The 9,708-nt window shown below is 44.9% G+C and overlaps 1 protein-coding gene across 1 annotated transcript in view; it reads left to right on the plus strand.

The window, feature by feature from the left end:
* Positions 1 to 9,708, plus strand: part of SREBF2 (sterol regulatory element binding transcription factor 2) — a 53,827-nt gene that overhangs the window by 2,006 nt on the left and 42,113 nt on the right. The window lies entirely within an intron of this gene.

Here is a 9,708-nt window from a genome sequence, read left to right on the forward strand (position 1 = left end):
TGGTTAAGTTTTAACTTTATCTCCAGAGATTTCAGAGTATAGTGTATGTTCTGGAAATTACCACAGTGGTTCAGTGGCTTCATAGGCCCCCACACCAGATTTGGAAAAAAGTGGTTCCCGGTGTTTAATTGGCTAATAAGTGCCAGTTGTGGATTCTGAGCTGTAGAGAACATGAAAGATAGGATATAGACAATTTTATGGCCTCATGGAGTTTCAGATTAATAACAGTAAAACTGTAGTTGCTGAATATAGAGTAGCTCACAATGGCACAGAGCAGTAAGTGAAAGTTAGATAGCATCGAGGGAGCCTGAAGAAGGCCAGCTTACCAGGAAAACTATACCAAGAGGTGGCCCTTCCCCTTGGCCTTGGACAGAGGAAGCATTGGGCAGACTGAAGGCCAGTGGTCTGCAGGTGCAAATATCCCTGAATACTTATTCATTCTGCCTCTGGAATATCAGCACTGCAAGGGCAAGGGCCTTTTGTTTTGTTCATGCTGTATTTCTTGCACCTAGAACTAAATATTTGTTGAATGCCTGAATGAGCCTAGGACCTTGGACTGGGCAGGATTCTCAGTTATACTAGGCACAGTCCTTGGGGTTTGGGTTAGATCAGGGGTGGCCAGTCCAGATGCTTTTAGGAGCCAGTCAGATGAGGAAGAAGAGATTGTGGGTATGAACACACACACACACTATTGTATGTTGTGCCAGGGGAGAGAGAGAGAGCTCATACCTGCCTCTTAGAGGGGCAGGTAGGTAGGCAGAATCCTTCATTTGACATTATCAGCCCTGCTGCAATCCACAAGGATGGAGGCCCAAGGAGGCGAAATCCACTCACTCATTAAAAACACCTCTTGAGTAGATTCTGAGTACCCCCATGATGGACAAAGTGCTGAGAATAGCTTTGAATGAGACATTCAAGGTCTCTTCTCTTTCAGGAAACTTCAGTTCTTGAGGTAGGAAATAAGCTGAACAGATAAAATAAATGACACTGTTGTCATGGCTCTATGAACATAAAGTGGGTCCATCTTACAGAGAGTAAGCGACAGCCAAATTTAGACTGAGTAGGTGAGGGAGGCCTCTCAGCAGAGCGATCATCTCTTTTTCAAGAGATGCCCCAGTCAGGATTTTTTTTTCTTAAGATTTTATTTATGTTTTAGGGAGAAGGGAAGAGAGGGAGAGAAACATCCATGTGCAAGAGAAACATGGATTGGTTACCTTTCACCTGCCCCCAACTGGAGACCTGGCCGGCAACCCAGGCATGTGTCCTGACCGGGAATTGAACCAGCAACCCTTAAGTTCTCAGGCTGGCGCTCAACTCAGTGAGCCACACCAGCCAGGGCCCAAGTCTGGATATTTATGTGAAATACCCAGATTTTAAAAATATTGGCCCAATAAAGCAAATGTATTAATAGGTCTCCAGGGCCTTGTGCCACTGCAGAATGCGCAGTTGTCACAGGCCACTGGGCCTCTTATGGATACGATATCTAGAGTATTATCTTTTGTGATAGGTGTCTTTATAATGAGACACTGTGATAAGCCAGGTCTTCTGGAAAGGCGAAGACAGGATTTTCTTCCATGGGGATTAGGAAAGGCACAGTCGTAGAGGGGTTCCCCCCCCCCTTTTTTTTTTTTTTTTTTTTTTGGCTGGACCCAAAAGGAGGGGTGGCAGAAGAAGCGTGACAAATGTGGAAGGAGAACAAAGAATAAATGATTACAATCGAGTTCTTGGAATAAACGATGTGCATAAGGAAACCAGTTAAGTTCTGAAAGGTGAGTTGGAGCCAAATTATGGGGAGTTTTAATACCAGACACATGTTTTTGGAAGGTAGGGAGGGTATGACATTAATCATGGATTTTAAGGAAATTCAACTGTGGTGATGGGCAAGGAAGATTGGAGGGCACTGCAGCCATCCAGGTGTGAGCCGATACTAAGGATGTTGGGACTTGAATGGGAAGTGGCCATTTTGCAAGTTGCTGGATGTGACAGAACACGGCCTCTGAAGGCTTGGCTCTGAAGACAGAGCAGATCTGGAATTCTAAGATTCCCATCAAGGCCTTGATCTGGGACATTGGGAGACTTAGGAAGCCAGTAGAAAGAGCTGGTTTGGGCAGTTGACAGTTTGTTTTAAAGAGCTGGAATTGTGGTACATGGGGCATCATCCACTAGGAAATGGAAGGCAGATAACTAGGGAGAAGGTCAAAACTGGGAATGGAGGAGTCGGCACTGTCAGTGAGTTGAGGACAGAGGTGGGAGAGGATAGAAATGGGAGGCAGGATCAGGTGAAGGAAGTGTCCTAACTGACAGGGGGTGGGGGGTGAGCTTTTTGAGGAGTGCTTTGTGGATGATGGAGATGGTGCTGCAGAGGACGGTAAGGATGACAACACCATGCAAGGAGTCATGGGACCTGGCAGTTAGAAGGTAGACCTTTGACAATAGTCAGATGAGGGAATATAAGGCTAGATAAACCAGAACAGAGTCAGGAGTGAATAGGTGATGGACAAGTAGAGGCAGCTGTTCTTTTCAGCGAAGGTTAGAGAAACTTCAGTGAGCTAATCTGCTTGCTATCTGTATGGATTGGCCTATTCTGGACATTTCATTACAAACAGATTTATACAGTATGTGGCAAAATGTTGTGCAGGTCCATCTGTGTTGCTACATAGTGTTCACTTGTATGGGTACACCACGCTTTGTTAATCTGTTCAACAGTTGATGGACATTTAGGTTGTTTCCACTTTTTGGCTATTACGAATGAAGCTGCTATGAACATTTGTGTACACATTTTTTGTGTAGACATGTTTTCATTTCTCTTGGGTAGATCCTCTACATTTTTTGTTGGTGTTTGTGTTTTCCTAGGGCTTATAATAGCCCCATTTATTTACTTGTTCACTTCCCATGTTCCCGTAACTAATTCAGCCCTAAATCTTATGACAGAAATTCTCAATATGGTGGTCAATTCCTTTTATCCCCGTTGTTGACATCTCTCCTGGAGACCTCCTCCTTTCTGCCCCATCTGATGGTTGTCCAGGTCTGCTGTCCTGCACTTACCCTAATTACTCTTAGCCATCTCCCTGGGGGCGATGTTGAAACCCCTATTCCCTAATTCTTGTTTTTTCACTCCTTTGTTTTGATGGGACACATCCTCTGGTAGCTTCCTGAAAAAGAGTACATTGGAGGTAAGTTTTGGGGGACCGTACCTGTCTAAAAAATATCCTTACTCTGCCCTCACTCCAGTTTGATAGTTTGGCTGAGTTTAGAATCTTAAGGTTGGACATAGTTTTTTGTCAGAATTTTGAAGGCATTGCCTAATTGTCTTCTAGCTTCTAGTAGTTAAGAAATCTGATACCATTTTGATTCCTGATCCTTTGTGTGTGACTTGTTGTCTCTGGAAACTTGTAGGATCCTGTCGTGGCATTCTGAATTCCATAACAGTGTACACTAATGTGACTGAGCTGTCAGTCACCGTCCCTACTTGACGGGCACTGCAGGACTCACTATGTCAGATACTTGTATTCATGCAGTCCTGCTGGTAGCTCACCCTGCACCCAGCCTGAAAGAAACTTCCAGTCCCTGAGCCTTTTAGTGGCACTGTCTTGGGGTCTCTGCCAGCTTCTCCTTGCAGTCAGTTCCCTCTTTGACAGAGTCCCCAGACACTACCAGGCACTAAGGTGCTCTGTAAATGGATGTCTAATGAGGAAAGCACTGGGTGGGCCCCCAGCCTGGGTGTCCACATTACTGGGAAAATCGGAGTGGCCAACCCGGTGAGCTACGAGCCACGGGTGACAGTTGAGAAGGGTGTGGCCCACACGCCACTGAGAAGTGGAGGTGAGAGGACTAAAAACTGACTTCACGTTTTTCCAATGAGATAATTTGGAAGAAACTGCTCAGTGAGGTTAAGCACAAATCTATTTTTTACCCTTTGTATACCTTTTTCAAGACATCAGCTTTGTTTTGACCCCACTGCAAACTTGAAATTTATTTATTAAAAATTGTGTATTTATTCTTACATGTTTAAACTTGTCACCTTCAAGTACTCTCCATTTGATGCAATACACCTATTGAGACTTTTTTTCCCCTCTGCTCAAAACAGTTTTTGAACTTGTTGATTTTGATACCTTTTAGTGCTTCTGCTGTTTTTTGTTTCACCTCTTCCACATTGGCAAAACGTTTCCCTTTGAGGGCTCTTTTATCTGAGGAAACAAAAAAAGGTCACTCGGGCGAGATCAGGTGAATAGGGAGCGTGGGGCATGAGGGTCATGTTTTCTGATCAAAAATTGCTAAACACAGTGCAGTGTGAGCACCTGCACTTGTAAATCACCCATCATAAAATGGGCAAATGCATTGAAAGGGACTTAAAAAAAAATTCACTGAAGCCATATGCAGCTTCTCACAACAACGCCAGCTGGTGCACTGATACAGATGGGTTTCTGGAACACCTACCTGTACTACTAGGGGCTGACCCTCCAGAAGATAATTCTGGGTTTTATCCCCTACCACCCTGCCCCATATGTCACTGTTGCTAATGTTTGGGTTGAAAGAGCTGCTGTTAACTCACAGCTTCTTTATTTTCTACCCATTTAGCTCCTGATCTCATCTAGGTCCATTTTCTGGGGTTGCTCAGACACCGAACGTGTCTCCTTGCATTTTTCATCCTTTCTAGGTCAGACTGGCCTCGCCCTTGACAAACATTCTCCACCCAAGCCTTTACACCCAGGCCTTTGGCCTAATGTTCTCAGTGTTGCCTGCCTCTCACTGAACATGCTTTTCTGTCTTTGGTTCATGTCTTGGCATTTTTTTTTTAAATGCATTTTTATTTCTTGTTCAACTAGGTCTCTTTTCTCCTCAATTATAAGAGGTTCTGATGCAACTTTATTCAAATAGCCCTTGAGTATAAAATTGTCTGTATCCTTCTGGATTCTGTCTGAAGTTTATGAATGTGCACCAAGTTATTACATTTTTCACTTACAGGTTGCTATATGTTTAAATAGTTGAGGTGTAATAGCTATGTAACCCAACATAATCCATCTAAAAAGCAAACACTGGCATATCTGTGTCCCTGTGGGACACTTAGGTCATATGGAGTTTTTCTTCATTTTAGGGACTGGTGCTCTGAGCACAGATAAGCAAGTTACCTTGGAGTTGGTTCATTGGTGTGTGTTTCCCACAGAGGACTCTTCAAGCCAAGAGCTGGGTTTACAGCTTTCTGTCACTGCCAGCTGTAGCTCTTCCATTTTTAAAACCTTCCCTGTGCTATAAATTACTCTGTTGATTGGGATTTATGACTTGGAAACTATTTAAATTTTTTTTGAAAAGGTAATACATTCATGCAGCAAAATAAAACTTATCAGGGTACTGGGAAATCGCTACTAGCCCTATCTACCTTCTCTTTAGGACCCACAACCCCTACTTCCTCACAAGGAAATAATTTTTTAGGTTCTTTTACCTCCTTCAAAACTTAATGCAAATAGAAGTAAATAATATGGATCTTCATTTTTTGCTCCTCCCTCTTTTTTTTTTTACACAAATAGGTAGCATTCGCTGCCCTGTTCAGAAAGTTCAGTTGGTTAGAGCGTTGTCCCAATACACCAAGGTTGGAGGTTCACTCCCTGGTCAGGGTGCATGCAAGAACCAACCAATGAAATTAACGTAAATGAGGGGACAACAAAGCAATGTTTCTTTCTCTCTCAGATCAATTTTTTTAAAAAGTAGGTAGCACTCTCTAAGCTTTGTTCTTCTGCACCTTGACCCCTTTTTTCTTAGCAATATATCTTGGAGATCTTCCCAGTTCTCTTCACTGCTGCATGGTTTTCTATTGTATGGCTGTACCATGTCTCATTCATCCAGTTCCTTTATGATGGACTTTTGCAGTCTTATTACTGAAAAAAATGCTATGGCAAATAACTTTGTAAATTCATCTTTTGGCGCCAGTGCAGGTATAAGTTCAGGATAAATGACTGTCAGTACTCTCAGTGGGCTCACTGCATGCATGTATTTGATAATGAACTTGGGACCATTTCCTCTGGATCCTGCGCAGACAGACGTACTGTCTTTTATTCTAAGGTGCGTCGGTGTTCTCTAGACGGATGAGACATGTCTTTTCTTAGTTACTGATTGTCTCTGCAGTTGTTTCTAGTTTTCCATCCTTCCTTAGGCTTGGAAACCACAGTGCAGGCAGCACCCACCACGTGCCCAGCACCACATCTGGGCAGACCCACAGTTCAGACCTTCACAGTTTTGTGCTGGGCTCTCAGGGTAAGCAAGGTCCCCACACTCACACATTGTGTAAGGCCCTTTACTTACAAGGTCTCATAAGTTTCACTTTTAATCCATTCTCCAATTCGACTGTACACTCCGGATTAATAAACTGAGGCCCAGATCACAACTAGTAACTGATAGAATGGTGACCTCAGTCTAGATTTGTCCAACTCCAAAACCCAGGAGCTTTTCCTCTACCCCACGCCACAGCCCTGTCGGGTGTAAGTTGTAATAACAAGGTGGTACGGTGGGCTGAGGCTAGAGAGACCTGGACCTCAGTTTGTGCTGCAAGGTGTGGTGGGGGGCGGGGGTGGGGGGGAGATGTGTCAGGGCAGGACCTCAGCTTCCCTGTTGACTCTATCTGAGAATGAATGAGGAACTCAGTTTGCAAGTTGACTCTTTAATTAGGACCAAGAGGTATTTTTTTAGAATACAGTTTTGGAATGTTTATTTTTTCCTTTGAAAGGGCTTTTGTAGGTGTGGGTGGGACACAAAGGAGCAGTCACACAGTGCAGGGTAAGTGTTCCATTTCTGGACCACAAGATTCAAGGGTTAAACTTTGTTGACACAATGGAATTTTTTAAGGAGTAGCAGGATCCCAGCGCCTGGGACTCAAGGTAAGACTCCCTAGGGAACCTCTGTTTAGAAACTAATCCTAAACCATTGAAGGGCTGGGAAACTGGAAAACAGAACTCTTTCCACACGTGTTAGGCCTTTGGAATTGCTAATGAATACGTGCCTAAATGTCCCTAATAATCTAGCTTCTATATCTGGCCTTGCAGAACTGGTCTGTTGGGTTTAGGGTCTGGTTTGGAACAGTGACTAAATTCCTAAAATCTGGCGGCTGGGCCAGCTGTGGAACTGCCCCATTAAGGGGGTGTCTGCTCTGTTCAGGCCCTTGCTGTCCTACAGCAGCAGGGGAAACACTTCTTCCAAAGTGTGAACAGTCTGGCGAGGCCTTGCACTTTACACAAGTTCTGATACACTTGTCTTCCTCACAGTGCTATGAGGCACATGCTTGATTTTTGTTCCCATTATGTAGATGAGATACTGAGAGATTGAATGGTTTGCCTGAGGTTTCCTATGCTGATGAAGTGGTGTCAGAGGTTGAATGTGGGCAACCTAACGTAGAATCCTCTACTCATTCCTCCCCTGTGGGAATGAGGTAAGAGATGCCCTGAATCAGGAAGCCTGACTAGAAGCCCCTGCTCCTAGTTATTAAATTTAATTTTAAAAATTAGTTCAACCCAATTCAGCTTGAATCCACTATGTCCCCGGCACAATGCTAGGCTATTTTGCAGTATACAGGTGAATGAAACAGTTCTGACTTCCAAGTAGCTGGCATCTTAACAGCCAGTCATGGTACAAAGCGAAATGCAACAGAGGCCATGAAAGAGGTACAAACTCCATTTTTGGAGTAAGAAGGAAGTGAATTAGGAAAATCTTCACAGGCACTTTGCCATTTGAGCTTAGTTGTGATGGGTGAGTGTCGGAATTTTAGAAAGGAGAAGGGGTAGGGTGTTCATTTTGACAGAATTGGACCAAAATTCGGAATGATTTGGCATGTTCTGGAAACATGTGATTCAGTGTGGCCAGTGTGCAATATAGGACACAGGTTTTCAAACTACGTGCCTGAGAACCCATCAGGGTACACCCCCAAAGGTCTGAATCTGGAAGGTCTGGGAGAGTGTGCAGGAGCGGCGCCTAACTAGTGGGGAGCGAAAGTCAGAGAAGGCTTTTTGCGGAGGAGGCACCTTGTAACCTGAGGCTTTAAGGGTAAAGGGGTGGTAGGAGAGAGGAGCCATGTTCCAAGCTGAGCAAACAGCCCTTTCGAGAAAGGATTGACTAGGGCTGGGTTATGTGGGTGATTTGCAGTCTGCATTCCTGATAACTGCTATCTTTTTCCAGACACAGTTTGGATCAGGTCCCTCTTCTGCTTCAATGTGTTGTGTGTGAGTCAGGAGCCTTGGTGATAAGCCCAGAAACTGCTGGTGGCTACCAAACAGACAGGGAGTTCAGAGCAGCGATTTTAAACCGGTGTGCCACAAGAATTTTTTAAAAACATGCAGTACCTGACTATTAGTCGGGGACACTGACCTCTTTTCCCTTAGATTGTCAAATAAAAAAACAACCTCCCACACAATAGCCTTCTGGTGTGAATGAATCAGAATTATACCTCTTTTTTTTTTTTTTTTTTTTTTTTTGGTCAGATTGTCGAAAACATTTTTTAGTGTGCTGAAGAATTTTAGTAATTAGTGTATGTGTGTCATGAGATGAAAAAGGTTAAAAATCTCTGGTTTGCACGGAGGATGGTGCAGGGACTGAGAAAAGCTGGAGGGCCAGATTTGGAAAATGGGCCAGAACCAAGGCGGGCTGAGCAGGGGAGGGCAGCCCCAGGGCAGCTGCTGGATTAGGGCCCTGCCACCGTGCTCTCTGCCCTATCCCTCCTTTCCTGGGTCATTCCTGAAAGAGTCGCACTGCTGGTGGGTGCAGGCATCAGTCAGAGCCCACTGGCAGGGCGCCTCTCCGTCCGCCTGGACCACCCTGTGGGGGTTTTCCGAAAGGAAACTCAGGGTGCTGAGGGGAGGGGAGGGGTGGGTGATGGACCAGCAAAACAGACGTGGTAAATGTCCACTACTTTAGCTGTGCCTCTCCTTGCCTCTGAAATAAAGTTGGATGCTATATGGTATTATTGGGGCCTTGCACAACCTCACTATAAGCAGCTGCATCTCCTCGCTCTGTTCCACGCGCTCTCCATTTCTGCAACTTGCAGGACATTTCCTGGCACTATGGGTTTACTCACTTTCCTTTACCTATAGTACTCTTCCCTCTGACTTTCAAAACTCATTTGTCAAGGCTCAGCTTCCGCTGCCTGCCAGGATGGACCAGTCCTTTCTCTACCCTCTGACAGGCTTTCCTTTGTGACTCACTTGTTTCCCTTCACTGTCACAACTCCATCCAGTTGGTTGGGTTTCTTTGAGGTTGGGAGGTGGGAAGGAAACCAACACTTTGGAGCCCTTGCCTCATGCTGGGTACCACGCCTGGCACTCAGGATCTTCCAGGTCCCAGCCATAGTACCCAGGGGCTGGGTGGATGTTTGCAGCATGATTTAATAACCTTTGTAAGTATTATTTTTGTCCTTAGCTTTAGGGAGATTTGGGGGTGTGGTAATCAGTGGAAAGGTGAGATGATGAGTTGTTGGTGTTTTGTTTTGGTTTTGCCTCAAAGGTTAAGGACTGAAAGGGTTGTAGACCGCCCCCCCACCCCCCCACTATGGAGACTGCCCCCAGGAGGACAGTTCCAGAATTGTGCCTGACTGTTGACACTCTGTTACTCTGTTACCTGGTATTGTGAAATGCCAGGCCCTGGTCTTACAGAACAGGATCGCACAGGACGGGTTCCTTGGAGCCTTATTCTCCACTCTTGCTCAATGTTCAGTTTCTTGTTCCAGGAGAG

Source organism: Pteronotus mesoamericanus, unplaced genomic scaffold (assembly GCF_021234165.1).
Source record: "Pteronotus mesoamericanus isolate MK-2021 breed Mesoamerican mustached bat unplaced genomic scaffold, CSHL_Meso_final contig_702, whole genome shotgun sequence".
Classification (NCBI taxonomy): Eukaryota; Metazoa; Chordata; class Mammalia; order Chiroptera; family Mormoopidae; genus Pteronotus; species Pteronotus mesoamericanus.